Consider the following 21704-nt stretch of genomic DNA (forward strand, 5'->3'; position numbering starts at 1 on the left):
ACCCAAGTTTGACCTAGATTAAAGGGTAAATTATAGAAATGAAAATAAAGAATCCTCTTGTAATTGTGAAAGTTAGATTTAAATTTTGAATAGTTAATACATTTTCTTGTTATTTTAGAAAGTAAAACAATATTCCTTACCTTGAAATTCTTAAATTATGTTTCCCCTACTGTGAGAAAAAAAGGTCCAGAAAATATTATTTGGAGTAGAAAGAAGATGTGGTCCAGTGACCTGTTTTCCTATAATTAACCAAAGATATATTTTCTCATTAGGAAGAGTACAGTTGAAAAAAACATATGTTTGTGGATAAAACGGGCATCTTAAAAACCAAGTGAAAAAGAGACTATACTTAAGACTAGAAGAAGACAAAACTCAAATCAACTTCTCTCCTAATCATTATACTTACACATTTGCCATTCATATTGTCCACAAACTGATCAGCAGGATCACAGAACAGACACTTCTAGTCTGTTAATCACTCAAATTTATTTAATTTATTTATATATTTTTAATTGATGTATAATTGACATATAACTTTATATTAGTTTCAGATGCACTACATAATGATTCAATATTTGTATATATTACAAAATGATCAAAAACATAAGTCTAGTTAACTTCCATCACTCCACTCCAGTTTTATTATTACTTAGTGCTTGTAAGATTACTTTTAACTTTTGGAACAAGTGAAAAGAATTTATTTATGTGTATTTTCACTTAATTTTTTCCAGCTATTATTTAAAAAACAGCCGATCTATCAATTGACTTTTGTATAAATCCTCTAGACTAAAATCATCATAAATATCATGTGGCATACTTATTATATTTTATTTCTTCCTTAACATAGAAAAATGCTAATATGTAGATCTATTGTTAAATCAAGTTGATGTATTCCTCTTCCAAAGTGTTGAAATGAGGTGAAACAGGCTGTACGTGAATGCATCTGTATGGTATATCTGGAGACACATTGTCAGGAAAACAATGAGGTTTTCCTGACATCTGGGAAACTTGAGTTCATTTTAGCTTCATTAATGATGCATGTTTAGATATTGGACAAAACAGCTCCTGAATAACTCAATTTTGCTACATATTAATGGTGATAACAAAGCTCTTTCCAGGAAGGCAAAAGAATATGCCACTAAGCAGGCAAACCCTAGTAATTGTTTGAGTCAGAATTGCTTCCATTCAAATAGACAAATGTGCTTCCAGATAGCATTTCATTAATTCCCAATCAGTAAACCATTAACAGTGTGGGGGACATTATTATTAAATAATCCAAATCTTATAGGTTCAGGAGACTTTTATTGCTTGTCCTTGTGATAAGCTTTATAATTATCCAGAAATAGAAAAGCTGATCTATATTCGGAATACATTAGTAAAGATACAAACTTATGACTCAACCAGTTAGGGAATGTTTGCCATTTTTCATTCAAATGTAAACATAAACTCTGGAAGCAATAAATTAATGCTCTTTAGCTTTCAGTGGTGTGGAAAGAATCATATTGTTTTATCACTGAAGGTTTATTTTATGAGGGACTGGCATTGGCACATTTAAAATTATCAGCTTGTCTTATATTTGCTTCAACACAAGGACAACTGATTCTCAGGCACCAATTGTCATCTAACTTAAAAATACTGGAACAGAAAGAGTATTTTTAGCATTTTGAAAGGACAAATAATGTTCAGAATTTATTTATTTGAAATAGTTGCAGTCTTACTTGAAGGTTACTTTTTCCTTTATAATTAGTCTTATAATGTTTTATCTACACTTCCATTTGTTCAACCAACACACACTTATTGGCAATGAAGAAAAGAATAGCGAAACAAAATTTCTAATTTCATGTGCATTAAAATCTAACTATGACAAATCTCCTTCTTGAAAACACTTTCACCTACAACTGATCTTTAAAAAAAATATTTATTTTTTTAAAAGAATTGGTTCAGGTCTCAATATTTCCCTTTTTTCTACATTAAAAATACTCATACGGGCACAAATTTGACTATGTACAGAATGTAGTCTTTTTTAACTATTTGTAAAAATAATTATTGAAGGTTTGGATAGAAATATCTTTTGGCTCAAAGGATATTATTTCAAACAAATTAATCAGTATTCTCTAGATCCAGCAAAGGATTCATTTTTTTTCTAACCTTTTAAATTCAAATACAATATTCATGTTCACAGTCTAGAAGGTTAATAGAATTTTCTTAACTAACACTATTTACATTGCATTAGATGGAGTTTGGATAATTTTTCTGCCATATGCTAGGTTAAATTAAGCTGCTTAAGCATGAGGTTATGCTGTATTTGTGACCAGTTTCATAACAATACCTGAAGTGCCTTGATGGGTATGCCTTCAGGTGTGCATGAGATAAAATGCCATGGTACCATAGAGGCCTCTGAGGTGACCTTTTATGATATACTTCTAGGCTATTCTTCAGAACTATGGATTGCTCTTACTTTTTTCTTGGGAAAGCTCTTTAAGAATTTCTAAGCTCTCATAAAAATGCTCAGAAATCTGGAAGGACTTGCTTGATCCTTTTCCCAAGAATTGCCACTCTTACTACGCTTTCTATCCCTTGAGAATCCACTTTTCTTTGCTTGCACCAAGGCCTCTATTCATTCATTCTTGTCAAACTTATACCTCTTACTGCTGACTTCTTACTCTCTACTAATTTTACATATTTTCTATCTTATCCCTTATTTTTCCTACTTATTTCTTTCTCCATCGCTCTTAATTTTGGCTATAATGGGACTTAATCTATGATCTTGACCAGTCAATGATTATGCAGGTTACCACTTTTCTGTTGAAACAGTTATTGCATTGTCTATATTTTTCTAATATTATCACCATAAGTATTTTATACCAAAATAAATAATGTATTTACAATATCACAAGGTGATTTCAACTATCTCAATGTGTTCATTGATGATAATTCTGTTAGATATGAGCAAATTTTCACAGTAACAGGGAAGTAACATATTTTACAGATAAGTTAACTGAAACACAAAGAGACTGAATATACAAAAGGAATCTGAGATCTTTCCAAATCCTGTGGTCACTGAGCATTACCATGTCTCTACTAATATTTTTGACATCTTTTTCCATGTCTCCCCCAACAGCTGAAATTCCTTTCATCCATCAAGCCTGGCTGAAAATGTTATCTCATCTATGAAGTGTTCTGTGAACTATTCAATCAGAAAGAATTGTTCTTTCTTTGGGGTATTTTCCAGCTTCTAGGAGAGAAGGTTTTATATTGTATTATATTTAGTTGTATATGGCTCTGCATCTACTTTATTGGGAATTCTATGAGAGTGAGCAGCCTGACTTCTTTATACTTATATCCCAAGTCTTTAACACAGAGCTAGAAACTTAATAATTATTCATTTACTTGAAATCATTTTAAAAAATACATCTAGATTTAAGGTTGACTCCAAGGGCCAGAGATGCCTGAGAAACAGGGAAGTGGGTGTAAATGTATTTTTATTAGCTAAAACATTGCTCATTTTTTCTAAAGCACTCTATTTCTCTTAATTGTATGAAATAGTTGAATTTGAGTATAAATATGGAATATTCACTAGACAGAATTAAACCTATCAATCACTTAAAACAAATATGGCCTTTGTAAAGACTTAATCACCACAGACTTCAAATCTCACACAGATAGCTTAATTTAATATCAGTAAAACATTTTAAATCAAATCCTCCAGATATCATGTAGTCTTTGCCATAAAATCTACAAAACCTAGTTATGATTAATGGCATTATTATGAATCCCAAATCTCATTACTGAGTATTGCTGAATTTACTTTCAGTTCAATGTTTAAGTATAGTCAGATTAAAACTATTCAATGATTCCTTACAACTTGTGGCAAATCATTATTACTTACTTCTATTGCTATTGTAATATTATTAATCATAATGAATTCCTTTGAAATTCAGTGGAGCAGCAACATATTATTCCTTATGCATTTCCACTATAAATTATCTCTAGTGAAATAACTGCCTACAAACTATTATTAAGTTACTACATAACACCTGCAGAATCATAATCAGACCAAGGAATTTATTCCAAATGAAGTTACTATGACCAGTTCTACTGGAAATGGAAATCAGATAAATGAAAAAAGATAAGAAATCCTAAAAATAAAGTATTTCTAAGTAGTGTAAGGTTATTAAATTTCCTCTGCAAATATGTCCAACAGACTTTAATGAAAAAAGATTAAAATGCAAAGAATTAGGCTTGTCACATGACAAACCCAAGAGAGTTCAGTCGTGTAGATTATACATATCTCTAATCTAATTAAATGGTGAAAAAGATTTATGGGTACAATAGGAACATAGCCTCAAGGTATATTTGTCATCTCCTCTGTCTGTAAAATTTTCTGCTCACAATAACAGGAAGTAATGAGGGCAGGAAGAAACAAAGGACAGCCCTATCCCTATTGCCATAGAATAGATTTGTGCTGGTGTTTACTTGCTGTTGCTGTGCAACTTGCAGCTCTTACAGTATTTGGGGATCTCTATCTTAAGTCAAAGTTTCCTTCCTCTCTATCTTGTGAATAAAATAGGTTGAGGATCTGCAAAAAGATAAAACTGCAGAAATCAACTGATATACATAATTTTAAAACATTCTCCGGTCCAAGGCATGAGGGAGGAAGATCGTGGTATCTGGGCAGCTCATAATTTTTTTTTTTTTTAATCTGAGGAATCACATTGAAATTCCTTTCTTTTGTTTAGTCATTGCTAAGAAGCTAGCGTAAGCATACTTATTCTCTCAAACCTAAGAATAAAAAGGAAGGCATAAATGACATCGCGATTAGTGGTTATATTGTATTCATTACAACTTCTACTCCTCTCTAATGGACAGCTGCCCTCTAAAGTAAGTTGTCAGAATTAGAATGCTATTTGTATGTGTGCATGCATGAGTGCGTACAAATGTCTTTCAATTTGTCCATGTGTCTGTCTGTGTGATGATGTCTCATTTCTCAGTTTTATCTGTAAATTGATTGCTTGAACATGCAAGCATGAGTTAGATAAGATAGGGTGAGGCACTAAGTTAGGCATGAATATGACTTTATAAAACAAGTCATAATTCCTACATTATTATACTTAATTTATAATGACCCTTCCTTGGAAGAATCTGACTCAAATCCAGGCATGTTCACTTTACTGGATCTGTTCTTCTAGGCAAGTTGTGTATCCTATCTAACTTGTTAATGTCTTTTTCATTTCTACAATGGGGAGGCTACTAGTAACAGTACTATTATGAGGCTTGAAAGAGATAAGGCATAAAGTACCCCATTGTAGCCTCAGGATCATTGAATGAATTCAATAACTATTAGTTCTACTTCTGCTGCTACTTATTATTATCAGCTTACTCTCTTATTCCTCCTGATTGATTTTCAGTCGACAAGTGCATTAACATATTAAGAATTTCATTTTTTCTATCTCAAATCTCAATATTTCCTTGAAATTCCCAGATCAAGAACTGAGAATTCAAAACACCATCCCTTAATACAAAACTTGTGATTCCATCACACTTATGAATTAAGTTTTGTTTATCATTCCAACCATTTTATCATTATCTAACCATGTCATCTTTCAGGGCTTCCTGGTGATATTATAATCTTTTTAAAAGATTATAATAAAAGAAAGGAGCTTAACATTTGTTCTCTTCCTCACCTATATATGCCAGGTATACCTTATTTGGCAGAAAGGACACACTTTGAATAATGGCTCATAAATAAATCCATGTATATTGAATGATGATTCAAATGATATTTAAAAATTTCAATGAAACTTTACAGGAAAAATTAACTTCTCCTTTTTATATTGTATAATTTTGAAGATTATAGACAAAATTCTTACTGTAGTATGCATTAGCAAAGCATTTAACATTTGTTACATGCCTACTGAGTTGCTGAAACTCAGTAGGCCAGGCTTTATGTATTCTGTTGCATTTATGTCTTTGATGAAGCCAGCAATGCATACATTATTATCTCAATTTTAAAGAAAAAACTTGAGGTTCAGAAATAATAACTTGTAAGTTCACTAAGTATTAGGAATTGATAAAGGTATCCAATGTGCATGATTTTTAGTGTATGTTTTTAGCACTTTATTGCTAAGATTTTTTTTCAAATACTGAAGTTTTACCTGTGCTTTTATATACAGCCTTATTTCCAAACACATAAGAACACTGGACATCTTTCCATGCAAGTGACAATAGTTTTTCTATTTTTCATATATTTACTGTGATTTGAATTTGCCTTTATAGTTATGTCTTAGTCTATTAGGGCTACTGTAGTAAATACTGTAGATTGGTGCCTTAGAAACAACAGAAGTTTATTTCTCACAGTTCTGGAAGAAGTCCAAGATAGGAAGTCCAAGATAAAGTCACCAGACTTGATGTCTGGTGAGAACCTCCTTTCTGGTTCATAGACCACACTCTTCTCACTGTGCCCTCACATGGCAGAACAGAGGTAACTCTCTGGCATCTCTTTTATAAGGGCACTAATCACATTCATGAAGGCTCCCTCCTCATGACCTAATCACTTCCAAAAGTCCCACCTCCAAATATCATCACATTGGGAGTTAAGTTTCAACATACCAATTTTGGAAGACACAAATATTTAGTCTGTACCAAGTTATAAAGATAATGCAAATTAAAAAATAGGTGTATTAATTTATGAACATATGCTTATATCGATCCCACTGAACATAATTAATAGTGTGATTTCCTTGTAATATTTACTCCCCAGAAGGCTTTCAACCATCTTTTAGGAAAGTATTTAGGTGCAAGGAAATAACTGGCTTCTGAGTTGTTACCCATGGAGTCAAGATGCAATGGGCCTACATTTAGAAAACATGGCAAAATGCTGTACTTTAAAGATACTGCACTGAGATTTCAAGTATAAGTTGTTTAAAAGGTTTAATTACTATTATTATTATTAAGAGAAACCTTAAATTTTTTAAGAGAAATTGAGTGGAAAACAAGCATGAGAAAGGATATATGAATTTCTTACCACAATTTCTCAATTGTGGATACAATTATGGTTGCATATTTGAATGAAATAAAAGTAAAAGGAAAAACAGTTTTGCTGTTGTGATTTTTAAAAAATCCACCTTCCATAATGCTTCTTTGAAAAAAAATACACATTTTTCACTCAAAATATGATTGTCCGACATGTTTCACTTTTTTATCCCAAATGTTTCCCACATATATTAATCAATATTTTACTGGTTTTCTGTTCTCTTTGTTCTTGAAGTTCATTATAAGACTTTAAAAAAAGATTGCATTAAAGATATGCAGATCTTTTTTTCAGTGCCCAATAGGTTAAATAATCTTTGTAATCAAATGCTGCTTCTAATTCTATGAAGAGTTATTTAATAATTTGTATTACACCTTGGATCTTCTTTCTGCCACCAACTGCACTGTACATTTTCCACAGCAGTTGACTTTTCATTTTCACCAATATTGCCCCATGCCTTGATGGGCCATTTTCAATCTGCTAAAATAAAACATCATACATTTTATTATTGTGACATTTTCACAACAATTTTTTCTGCACTAAAGAACTTGTTACTCTGAGACCAATCAGTATACATTAAAGTGAATCTACTTTCCTCAGGAAAATATAAAAAGTGTCATTTAGATATCCTAGTTGCTTTATCTTATGAACAATTCCTTGGAGTTGAAGTTACTTGCATATTCTATCTTTTTTTTTTTTTTTACAAATGTAAAAGGGAAACTACTAAGTAATTATTTTGGTTAAGATTCTCCTTTAGGTAATTACATTTCATTTGTATAGATGTTATAATGTCTTGCTATTTACTCTACCCATGACCTTAGACAAAACACAACAGTCTTAAACCTGAATTAGGATTTTCAAATCCTTAAATCTGGGTCCTGGCTCCACAGGTGATTTCTAAATTCCACAAACTATGTGCCCTTTTATAGGAGTCCTGAACTCCTGCAACAACCTTCCAAGTAAGCTCTGTAGAAACCCCATAATTTGCCATCTCCTTTCTTATATCTGAGCTGAAGAACACTCATTAATGTCCCCAGTGAATACAGACTTACACCTTTAAAAATACATAACTTTATCTCTTCATTCACTGTGAAGATCTTTTTACTTGCCTTTGGTGAAATTCCTGTCTGGTGTTCTAAAATATACTCTGAGAACACATGGAAGAACACTTCTCAGTTTACTAACTGAATATCCTATAACCATAATCAAATTTTCAGTAGATAAGTATGACTATACTTTTAGAACAAAATTGAAAACAATAGCATTGAGCTCTTTTATCTTCATTTGTCTCCCACTAATTCCTATCTGTAGGTGAATATATGCATACATGCTTCATAATAAGGCATGTTCTTTCATTGTCATAAACAATGTATTCTCTTCTTTTCCTTCATTCATTATTTATTGGGTGATTACTACTTCTCAGGCATTGGGAAAATCACTGGAGATGTAGCTGGGAACAAAGCAGTTATGTCCCATCTGAGAGCTTTCAGTGTTTTTGAACAAATAAGTAGATAGAGAATTCAATACAATGTGTGAGTACTGTGAGAAGGGAGGTATAGTACCATAAGAGTCCCTAAGAAGAAATTTCATCTGGATTTAAGTGTCAGGGGAGGCTGCCTTGAGGAGGTGGCATGAAAGTATGAGTCAGGAGTAGGAAAGAGAGGAATTAGGAACTCTGACTCACAAAGTGGTTATAGCATGTTCAAAGAGTAAGACCATGCATGAAATAGAATGAAGGCTTGTGTGACTGGAACTTATAGGGGAGAAGAGAAATGAGACCTGAGAGACAAGTAGCCAATCTTAAAGGGCATCAGAGACCACATTAGCATTTAGGTTAAAGAGTGATGAGATCATATGTTCTTTTGATGTCTCAGTATAGAACTTAGATTGATGTGAAATAAGACTGAAATCAGGGAGATCAATGATGAAACTATAGGAATAATCCAGGAAAGATAAGATGGTGGTATTAGGGTAGTGGACCTGAGTATGAAAAGATACAGGAGATATATAACAGAGGAAGCTATCAGACTTTTGGTGTATGGGATTGTGTGTGAAGGAAGAAGACAAGCAAGACATTAAAGTTGATGCTTATGCTTTTGGCTTAAAAGAGCAAATGTGTGTCAGTGCCATTTATTGAAGTACATAAAGAGGAGAAGAAGTAGATCTGAGACAAAAGTAATATGTTCATTTTGTGGTGTTTTGAAGATTAGATTCCTGCAGCGTATACAATTGAAGCCAACCAGAAGGCAGTGAGATATAGAAGTTGAGCTCACAAGAGCAGTAGAGTAGAATCGAACTGTTATGGGTAGAAGAATAAATTGTAATGAGGAAGTATAGACCATAAATGTAAACATCTCTTCATGTCATGATTACTGTTTCCAATGAATCTTTTAAGTGATACACAAAACTAGCTGCATATTAATCTCCTAGGGAGCTTTGAAAAATATTGATATTTTGTCCTGGTCACAGAAAAATCAAATCAGAATCTGGGAATTTGAGGGTTTCAGAATCCAGAGATTGGTGTGTTATAACAGCTTTACAGGAATTCTAACATGAAGACAGAACTAAAATCTACTGATTATAACTTTATGGTATATTTGTAATTCTCAAAATTTTATTGCCTATCAAAGGGAAAGGACCAGTAGACATATAGTTTATGACAAATGATATGTGCTTTACAACTACCTATTGCAACATGTAGTTTTAATCATTGGCAATATTAATTACCTACATTTACAAAATACTATGTTATTTCATGGATACATTCATCTTGGAACTAGAAAACCCTAAGACAGAAATTAATATATATTTAGTACCTAGTACTCCCCACACTCTTATTAAGAGTTTTATATAAATTATGTCATGCAGTAAAAAAATTAAAAATCTATAACTACCCTGTACTATTGAAATAAAAATCTCTTGATCCTAAGGGTTGCTTACTTGCCCAAGGTCCCATTATAAATATATTAACAGGTAGACCCAGTGTTCATAAAAGCTGGGATTAAACCTATTGGGCATATTATTTTTATAATGCAAATTTATACATTTCCTTCTTTTTCTGGCTGAAACTCTGTTTGAGAGAGTTTTATTTTTAAATTAATTTATTTATTTTTGGCTGTGTTGGGTCTTCGTTTCTGTGCGAGGGCTTTCTCTAGTTGTGGCGAGCGGGGGCCACTCTTCATCGCGGTGTGCGGGCCTCTCACTATCTCGGCCTCTGTTGTTGCGGAGCACAGGTTCCAGATGCACAGGCTCAGTAGTTGTGGCTCACGGGCCCAGTTGCTCTGCGGCATGTGGGATCTTCCCAGACCAGGGCTCGAACCCGTGTCTCCTGCATTGACAGGCAGATTCTCAACCACTGCGCCACCAGGGAAACCCTGAGAGTGTTTTTATAACAAAGAAGAGTTAGCACAGAGATTTAAGCATTAGAAATATGTATTCTTTTGTCTGTTCTCCTCGGGAGCAAAACACCAATTATCTCTAAATCACCTGACTCTTAGTTGAATGTATTTGGAATGTTTAATATAAACAACCATTTTTGCCTGAAAATTAATCAAATATGATTCAGTGTACGAAACATATAGTATATGTGCATCCTGCTAGTGAATGCAGCCCATGAAACAACCTTTTCTTCTTTTTTAAAATTTTCCTTCTTTTTTTGATCTTATTTCTGAAATAATATTTTGCATACATTTTTATTTATCTTCTCCTGCATTGTGCTTTATCTTATTTTTCATTCCTTCCTTATATTCCATGAAAAAACAAATAAAACTCCAGCCATAAAGTTAAGAAAAAAAAAATGAGTTGTTAAACACAGCTATGAGAATCAACCTCAGCTCTAGGGAAAATTAAGTGGTAAGAAGTCAGTAGGTAGTGAAATGCTGTATGAAGCTTGACTTGCTAGACCTGTATAAGAAGAGAGAAAGAAAAAGGACTCTAATTGAAAGGATGATTTTCGCTAGAGCTGGGGTATTAGATTTAAATTCTGGGCATAAATAAGAAGGGGATCCAGGTTAGCACAGTGTAAGGAGGGTGAGTGGAGACTTACGCTGCATACCCTCTTCAGGAACTCTCTTCCTGAGGTCTAGAAAACAAATATAATCTGGGATCTGTACATCTAAACAAGAAACAGAGTAGTCGAAGAACCAACCCCATCTTGGCATTGAAATAATGAATAATTGTCAGTAACTTGTTCATTTGAATATAACAATCAATGGTATCAATCAATTATATATGGGAAAATGACCCACGATATTTTTTTCCTAAATCTGCTGCAAAATGCTAAGAATTATTGATGATTTCTGGCCAGTTAGAAGCCACTGAATACAGATTTATTAAAAGGATATCACTTAAAAATCAGACCATCTGCAACTATCTGAAATACCTGTAATTACTTTGGATAAAATTTGTTCCACAGTTTTATGGTCAGAAGAAAACTTGTCATTTAACATAAGAGAGAAGCACAGCATCTGTCCGAACAGTGGCAAAATATTTTTATTCTTTGAATACCAAGACAGGACCAGTAGATATTTACTAAAAATGTATTTTGTTTTCCATAACATGACTATACCACTGGGAGAGAGCTATCTTTCATCAGTGGAATATGAGCAGAAGTGAAACATGAAATTTTCCGATTTTTAAGGTGCAGGTATGTCTTCACTACTTTTCCCTCATTTGATGTTGAATGTGGATTACAAGACCATAGAGCATTTGATGAAAGCAATCTGGATTCATGAATCTTCATGCAGAGGAACGTACCCAGGAAAAATTGCACTGAAACGTTGTCTGAGTTAGAGATTTCTACTGTGTTAAGTCATCTAAAATTTAAAGTTTGTTAATGAACTCTAAAAGTAAGTTTGTTAATGCACTCTAAAAGTAAGTTTGTTAATGCACCCTAAAAGTAAGAATTTTTCCAGTAACAAGTGACCAGTTAAAAAATTTCTAGAAGGTATTATCCTCTGTTCTAGTAAATATAGAAGTTTTTGAAGTATGAATGTTCATCTAGAAAGTGGGATATGTGAGGAGTTTCTAGATTCTCCAGAATGTTTATGTTGTTCTGTCACAAATCTCAGAAACAGCTCTTCATAAATCAAATAACTTACTCTGATTTAGCTTTTCCTGCTGTTTTGTTAGTGGCATGTCACTCCTATGTTGTCACTTACCATGTCTTATATCTGGGTTTTTATTGTTTGTTTTTTGTTCTGAGTATCCTCTTCATTAGCTATCAAAAAGCTTCCTCATTAGTGGGTTGAAATAAGTAAAGAAATATAAGTTATCTATGAGGTTCTATATTCCATGGGCCTGATGGAAAATTTTTCAGAGAAGACCACATATGTACCATTCCTGAAATTTATCCTAACACAACTATTGCAACACAAGTCTCTTTGTGGAGGTGTAGATTCAGGGGACAGCAAGAAAGGAACATTTTATTCTTTGTTTCCATGTCGGCCTAAATCTCAGACCTGAGTGAACTGAGTTGGACTCCATAGATATGCAAAAACTCTTGTGTTGAGAAGGTAGGCCTGAGATTTTAACTCCAATAGATTTAATGGATTCCTCAGTTCTTTTTTCCTCTAAATTTTATCTATAAAACTATCTTACTATTTTGATTACAAGAAAAAGTCTAAGGCAAAAGAAGAGGAAAGTGCATATTTTCCCTAATGTTTACTGCAGGGTTGATCTAAATTATCTGTTGCAGGCCTTAAGAAAGAATCATATCCCAGAAAGCAGGGAGACTCAAGGCCTTTGATTATCCCATATTCCAGCTAGGACAGAGATAATGACAATGAAACAAAGAGCTTGAATATATTAGATCTTTACTTGATCTTAAAAGTTCTTCATCTAGATTTGGAATATAATCAATATCCTTGACAATGATCTTATGTTATTAATATTTCTACTTTTGTGTGAAGAGGCATCAGAGAATGAAGTGACCAGGATTCAAAAGCCTTGAGTTTTTCATAGAAATCAGCAGGTATCAGGTAATAATCATAAAAGAATAACATAATTATCATTATTATTGTCATTATTATTATTATTATCATAAAGATCAATAGCATTATACATACCTTTTGTGTTCTCTTTATGCACTAGACACTATGCTTAAGGTTACAAATAAATTATTTCCAGTGAACCACATGTGCAAATTGAGGCCAGATGTATTCTATGCCCAATCCCTAAAATATATGAACTCTATTATTTAGAAGGTATATCACATCTTACATTCCTTCTGGGTTGATGCCTAAATGAGTAGGATGCCAGAAGTCTTAACACAAAATATGTAAGAATATCACCTTATCTGTATAAGTACTTCATTTTCCATATATAAACTTAAGAATAAATTTAAGAATAAATAAACACATTCACATATATATATTTAAAATTTAAACAAGTTTATTTTAATAGTTTATCCTATAGAAATCAAGAGAAAATATATGAAATATTAATTATGATTGAATAATTATTTACTTGAATTCAATGTTAATGCAAAGTAAAATAAATTCATAAGTGAACCTCTAGGGGGATCCAAAAAGGCATAAAATTCATATCTGGAAATGACTTAACATATTGTATAGCTCATGATTTGTAGATAAACTGAAGATAAGAAGTTAAATGTTTTCACAATGTCACAAATATATGAAAAGGCACCAGATTTCCATATTCCCTGTCAAATATTCCTTTGACCACACACACATAACCCCACAATTCAATGAAGACAAGTGGGAGGTGAGTCCTTCGTTACTTGAGTGGTCTATTGCAATTAAATTTCATTTTTATAATACCAAGAGGATAGTTTTAGGAATATGTTTTTATAAAACAAATAATTCTTCATTAATACTATACTTAAGTAAATTTAATTTGTATTTTTTCTACTTTTTAACTTTCAAAATGCTTGAAATTTCTTCACAGAATGTTCACGTCATCACTGATAGAAGGCAGCTATTATATTAATATCCCTAAAATGCTTGAATAGACCAAATGACACTCTGTATCAGAAATAACCAAATGATATCACTAGACTATTAATATACTTGGAGTCCAGGGAATAATGCAAAGATTTATACACTCTTCCTCTGTGGTTGCTTTTTATTCTTAGCTGAGTTAGTTTAACATGGGCACTAAAATTTCCCTCACCCTTGTCTTTGGTTAGCATGTCTTATTGACTCCAACACCTGGCTGCATCTTTTCATCCCGCTATCAATTTCATTCATTTCATACTGTCACTCCTTCAATCTCGTTCTGGCTCAAACACTTGGCTCATCCAAATTGCAAACCCTACATCTAGGACAAAATGATATCTCTCTTAACATGGTTCATGTGACTGAATTTTAATGCGTTATTTTGCTCACAGACAGAATTCCTACAAAGAGTGAGGATGGAAAAGGGGCAATGGGAAAGAATAGAGTACAGAAATGTTATTCATCACCTCCCTTGTTAAAGGATATTTAGGTTGATTCCAAGTTTTCTTGAATAGAATTTCTTAGATGATAATCTGTTCTCTCTACTATTAGCATAATAGAAATGTGTCATCATCATAGGGTCTGTGTCACAAATAATTTTACAGAGCAAGAATGCCAAAGGTGTGCTTAACCAACAGTTGATGTCAACAGATCCTCCAAACATTCTTCATAGACACAGAAGTTTCTATAGAGAATAATTTTGCTACAAAGAATAACAAACAATTGAATGCTAAATCTGCTTTGCTCCTTTGCCGTCCCCAGGCATTTCTTTGCTGGAATCCTCTGTGATACATAAAATTAGAAAATAGGACTGTATATACACACTTTAAAAAATAAAAAGAACACAGGATGAAAATAAGATCATTTATGATATAGATAAATAAAATGTGAATAATTTAAAACATTTTATTTGCTTTCCCTATTAATTTTTTCAGATATAATATTATAAAAACACTAATGTCTTTCAAAAATAACTTTCCATAATAGCCTTCCTGCTTGTGTATAACTACGATCAGCAGAACAGCATTATAAGTACTCTTCCTAAAAAACAAAACAAAACCAAACCCACTGAGCTTTTAAACCTAAAGTTGTTTGAACAATTGTTTAAAAATGAGGGAAAATGTTAGATACAAATTCTACGTCACTCAAAATGTAGTATCTCATTTCACTCAGTGAGGCTCATTAAAATCTAGTTCATTAATTCTCATATGCAAACATACCATGTGTCAAATCACATCTCCCAAAACATAACTACAAACAATAAAAAGCAGTTACAAAGAAGCTCTTTCTAATGAAATTATGTGATCCATAATCAGGAAAATTGTTCTAAAACTGTCATTACAATTTGAGATACACTTTTTTTTACAATAATTTATATTCTTTTGTCTCTGAAATTAAGAAATGTCACAATAGTTTCATCCCAATTTCTAAAATATGATCAGTACGATTCTTTGCCAAATACTTAAGTTTGCCAGGCAGTTAGGGCCAAACGAAGATTTTTTTTTTTTAATTTTTGAATTTTATTTTATTTATTTATTTTAAACAGCAGGTTCTTATTAGTTATCCATTTTATACATATCAGTGTATATATGTTAATCCCAACCTCCCAATTCATCACACACACACACCCAGACACTTTCCCCCCTTGGTGTCCATACGTTTGTTCTCTACATCTGTGTCAGGACTAATCTTTGTACTCTCTCTGGACTTGCCAATTAGATGGAATTAGAATTAAGGAATGTCAGAGAAAAAAATCAAAGCGGTTGAAATGAACTGATGAAATGCAGCCATCAGCCAACAGAAATTTTCTTTACCAGAAATTATTTTTAAAAAACACAAATTGGGATGAAAAGCTTATTATTGGATATTTTAAAATTCTGGGGATGGAAAACACTCAGGAGAATCTTAATGAAGCAGAGCCCAAACTCCCAAATGTTAAACACAATCAGCATTACTTTATTGCTTATAAGTGATACTTGATTCAGTGATTTACTCAAGTGGTATTAGAGCTTATGCATTTTTTACAATATGCAGTGATTGATAAAATCCACCTATCATCTTGCATAATGCCTTAATTAAATCTATTGATAGATCCACTTATCATCTTGCATAATGCCTTAATTAAAATAAAAGGATTATTTGATACATAAACAAAATCAAGTTAAAGCAAATGAAAGTTCCATCCAAAGATCAGAATGAACACCACACTGGTTCTTTGCGACTTTTTCCATCATACCCATATAGGGAAAGTTGTTATCAAAATGTTACGCTAAGTGTCTTTCACTAGAACTTCCTAGATACTCCATTCCCTCCTTGTCTTATAGCTAGATTAATGAGATTTTGACTTGCATCAGTTGATCTCCTTCACAAATATTTTTATGCACATGTTGACTCAACACAGATTTAGTGGGCATCTGCTTTTTGTGATTCACACTACAGCTCACCTGTTTTCCAAAGGAAGCAGTGTGTACTGGAACTAGTTTTCACCAGCTTACAAAACCTGATTCTGTGCATCCCTTTCCACCTCCATGCTCAGTGGTATCATGTTGATACCTTGAAATTGGCTATGGTGGGAATATTTACTCACAAAAAAATGGCAACTGCTTAACCAACAGCAACCAATGGCAAACTGCTTTTTTTGGCCTGGACAACTGGTTGTTAAATGTTTATCAGCATATCACTAAATGTATGTCTTGTAACTGCTTGAAAAATGTACACTAATTTGAATTTTACCAATAAGACATCCAAGATTCCAATACGTTAGCTGGCTTACACCTCATCACATGACAGCCATGTGTGTAATTGGATAGAAATGCAGGTTTTTTCACTTAAACTCAATTATTTTTTTCACCTTTCTCCAGGGTTGTTACTCTGTATCACTAAATAATTGTTTTCCAATATTGTTTATCTCTGTGATAAAGGTGCATATGCATGCACACACATATATATATATATACATATATATATACACACATACATATATATATATATATATACATATACATATATATATATATACATGCTCTAGTTGATTATCATGGTTAGCATAATTAAATGCTAGTGACATTTTTGAAGGAACTCTGAGTGACAAGGACAAAAATCCAAGTTTGTTGAAATCCTCATGAGATTTTTCTGCATAGTGCTCTATTTTCATTTAATGTAGAATCTTGCTTTGAGAACTGGAGTCCTGATGCAAGGTGAACACTGGTAAATCAATTGATGAATGTTGTTGGCATCTTGGCCACTGACCTGAAGGTGTTATTTCTCAACATAGAAGTACCTGTGTAGGGCAGACTATTACCAATATATTTTAAAATTCTACCTTTAGTATCCAAGTAGAGTAGGAAAGGGAAAAATGTAAATTTGGAGTGAAGGGTTAAACTTTTCATCAACTTTCCCAGGAATGTCATGGCTGCCTCTAAAGTTAGTATTTCTAGGTGTACTAACTAATACCCAGCAGGAACAATTCATTGATTCTGACACTAGTGCTGTGTTCAGAAATTTCTCCCTCTTTATTTATTTAAATCATCAGTCTCTGATCTAGTCAACACCTTGTAAATGAAGAGAGACTTATCTGGCAGCTTTCAATCAGTATAATAGTTACTGCCAGTACACCAATGGGTTAAACCCTGCATACTTTTATTTCAAAGCATGATATCCTAAAATTATGCAATCATTAATACCAGAGACTAATTTTAGTAACAAATTCTAAAAAATTAATAAGGATTTCTTTTACATACCTCAATTCTATTTATCATCCTCTAATTACTCTAGGTAGTTAAATATGCAAAATTTGATTCTTACTCTAGTACTAGAAATACAATCAAATTTTGGAAAAGCAGCTATTTATAGAACACTGTGAGCATAAAAAGAATGCCATTTTTGGATACAGAAAAACATTTTTAATATGTAGTAATTGGCAGGTTTACAATAGTAGAATGGGATAACGTACAATTCTATTGCTTAAGAAAGCATATCTTTCTAAGTGACTACTTACAGTTGATTACTTTGATATGAAATTCAGATGAAAGGAATTGATGTTATTTCACAGATTTTCAAAATGTGCTATTTAGATGTATTTATTGTCATTTATCATAAGTTGACTTACTATTGCATTCAATGTTATTTGTCTTATTGGCTAAGGCCTGTGTTAACAAAATTAGGATTTGAGGAATTGAAGAAAATGCAGGTATTTCAAATTATTTTCCTATATGTACTTCAACTGAATGTGTAAAGTTCTATCATTTGAAATTAATTTCTTTAAGGCAAACATTTTCCTGTCTTATGTATGTATATACACATATGCATATATGTATGTGCATATAGAGAGAATGCACATGTGGTGTGTGTATATCCCCCAGCTCTTCTAAAGTAAGGGTACCTATGAAAACTTTTGTTAAGCCAAAATGATTTAAAATGAAGAAGCAATTTTCTTTTTCGTAGAGGTGAAAATCTTTTCTCAGATTTCTTTTGGTTAGCAAAAACAGGTACTAATGTAGGTCTTTTGTAAAAGCAAAATTGCATAACACAAGCTTTCTAAAAGAGGGCAATACCTGTGTGTGCATGTGTGTAATGTGTGTGTATGTATTTATTTTCCTCAAAAGGCAAACACTCCAGGGGATTAATACAGTGAGTCACCAACACATTAGTACGAATTTGCTTACTTCCTCCACCATCACTACTCTCAGAAATAACTTACAGTTTTCCTTTCTGATAGTGAATATGACATTTTACACAAATAATAAAGCTGAAAGAAGTTGTTGGAAAAAAGTTTCATCTACTTCAAAATTTACTAGTGGAAAATTCTGGCTATATCTGCCTGAGGCAGATTTTAAAGTGTTATCAGAAAGTGATAGGCTTTACAGACCTGGTAGTGAATTTTGATATTATTCTGGAAAATAGCTTTGCATTTACAAATGAGACAAGTGAGGTCCACCGTACATACTGAATACAAAAGAAGGATGTGCCCTCCTTCCTTTAAGGATAATTCCTTGCATCCACTACTTCTACTTACATTCCTTTGTCACAGTTTAATACAGTGGTCGCACCTAGCTATGATGAAGACAGGGGAATATCTTTATTATAGGTAGCCTGGTGTCAGATATAAGTTGGAGATATTAATTCTAAGAGAAAGAGTGGATAAGGGTTATCAGTGGGGGACAATTCTCTCTCATCAGTTTATACTTTGATCACCCAGATAATGTTCAGAGCCCTTCTCATATATGAACATATTTTCTCCCCCCTAAAGGCAATATCATGAAGGTTTCAGTTAATTCATGTTTTCAACTCAAAGTCCAACCACTTGGGATGTGGTCACATTTGGATGTAATGCATGGCTCAAGGTACGTGTTTCTGTCTCAGTCAATATACAATATGAAAGATGAGCAGGATAAACAGAATAAGATTCACTTTAAATAAGGGGAAAAGGGGGATAACACAGTAGCCACTGTGATTGCTGTGATCAATTCCCAGGTTAGAGTAATTGGAGTCAAATATCTTATGGAGATGTACTTGTACATCTTAAGACTATTCTTTCACTTACTAGCCTCTCTGCTCTGCTATCTTTCTTTCTTTCAACCTGATGAAAAGTACCTTGATATTGAAAATATTTGTTGGATTTTTGAAAGTACTAATTAGTTATAAGTCCCCCACTCAATGTTTCTGGATCATTTGAAAACTAAAATAAGAGTGAGATATGTATCAAAAGCGCTTCCCTGGTGGCTCAGTGGTTGAGAATCCACCTGCCGATGAAGAGGACATGGGTTCGTGCCCCGGTCCGGGAAGATCCCACATGCCGCAGAGCGGCTGGACCCGTGAGCCATGGCCGCTGAGCCTGCGCGTCCAGAGCCTGTGCTCCGCAATGGGAGAGGCCACAACAGTGAGAGGTCCGCATACACCCCCCCCCAAAAAAAGATATGTATCAAAATATCAGCTTTAGATGTAGTAAATTTAGACTGAAGAAAGCGCGTTGGACCTGCGGTGTAAATAGGGTCTTTTTTTGTTTTGTTTTTTTGTTTTTACTTTTTTTTTTACTTTACTCCTTTAAATCAAGCCCTATAGAGAGCATACGTACTTAGCCAGCCAATTGGATTTTGTCCATTCAACCCTGAGGGTAAGAAGGGACTGTCCTGATCAATAAGACAGCTGGGAGGCATCAGGAAATGGGGGAAGTAAAGAGAGCAAGAGGGAGAGAGTAAGAGTGAGAATGAGAAAGAACATTGAGAATACATACAGGTAAGCTATGTGCACATCAGGGAAGATTTCACCATACTACTCATGAATCAAAAAAGAAATTGTCAAGGGAAAAATCAAGGAGAGCAGTACGACAAAAGGCCAAAGCACAGAATTATGGGGAGAATAAGGAAATGGTTTCCACTATGCTATATTTCTTCATTTCATTACAGAAGATGAGTTTAACATAATGTTGAGCCATGAGTAGTATTGCTAATATTTATTAATGTATGCTTGTATTTTCTCCTAAAAAATGGCCAGAATTCAAATAATCACCTCTATTTAATAGCTTTCTTATTTATTTGATAGATATAGGAGATATCACAATAACATGGGTTTCATGGTTGATAAAGAAGTTTGATATGTTTTTTACTTAATTTTTATTTCCAAAGGATCTTTTTTCTCTCAATTTTTTCTCTTTCTTCCTCATTGATTTTGTACCATAATATAGCCTTTTTCTTACATAGTTAAGACACTGCTATAAAACAAATGTGTGCAAATTCTTCAAACAAAAGTTTAATACCACAAAAATCAAACAGGGTCTATGAGTTTTATTTTGTTTTAATTTTTTTTTTTTTTTTGCGGTACGCGGGCCTCTCACTGTTGTGGCCTCTCCCGTTGCGGAGCACAGGCCCTGGACATGCAGGATCAGCGGCCATGGCTCATGGGCCCAGCCGCTCCGCGGCATGTGGGATCTTCCCAGACCGGGTCACGAACCCGTGTCCACTGCATCGGCAGGCGGACTCTCAACCACTGCACCACCTGGGAAGCCCAGGGGTCTATGAGTTTTTAAGCAATGCTGACAGAAGTGGTATAAATATCACTAGGGCTGGAGTGAGAACTTTCCTTTTTGATGTTAGAGATGATTAGACTTCCATTGAGAAAATTGTAAGAAAAATACAATTATAATTTATTTTTAAATAGCACTTTATAACTTATCAAGCATTTTCAATGTTTTATCAGTTATTCATCAGAGTACCTCTTAGGCATCTCTATGACATTGGTCATTATTTTAGAGATTAGAAGACTAAGGACAGGAAGGACACATGACTATATCCAGTGAGGAAACCAACCCAGACTTCTAAATCTATCTATCCATCTGATTCCATATCCCTTGCTTTCTCAACTCCAACACGCTGAAGTCACTAGTGCAAAAGCACTCCATATGTCACACAACATGCCATAAGATGGTCCAACTATTTTGAAGAAAATCTCTCAGAGAAATCAATGACCAAGAGAGAACTGCAGAAAGCAGATGGTGTCATCAGCATACTTCTGGTGCAGCATCTGCGTTTACTTCTGTCTCTAGATTGGATTATACTTACATCAAAAGAGCCAATATGTGCAAAAAGGAAGAAATAATAGTAAAATAGGAACAAAACTTTCAGCACAGACACATTTAATAATTACAGAACTGTTGATGGATATTAACCATACTGTGGTGTGTGTGTGTGTGTGTGTGTGTGTGTGTGTGCAGGTGCGCCTCA

The sequence above is a fragment of the Delphinapterus leucas genome, chromosome 13, assembly GCF_059928025.1.
Source record: "Delphinapterus leucas isolate spDelLeu-1000000601 "Yukka" chromosome 13, BTC_Dleu_Yukka2, whole genome shotgun sequence".
In the NCBI taxonomy this organism is placed as follows: Eukaryota; Metazoa; Chordata; class Mammalia; order Artiodactyla; family Monodontidae; genus Delphinapterus; species Delphinapterus leucas.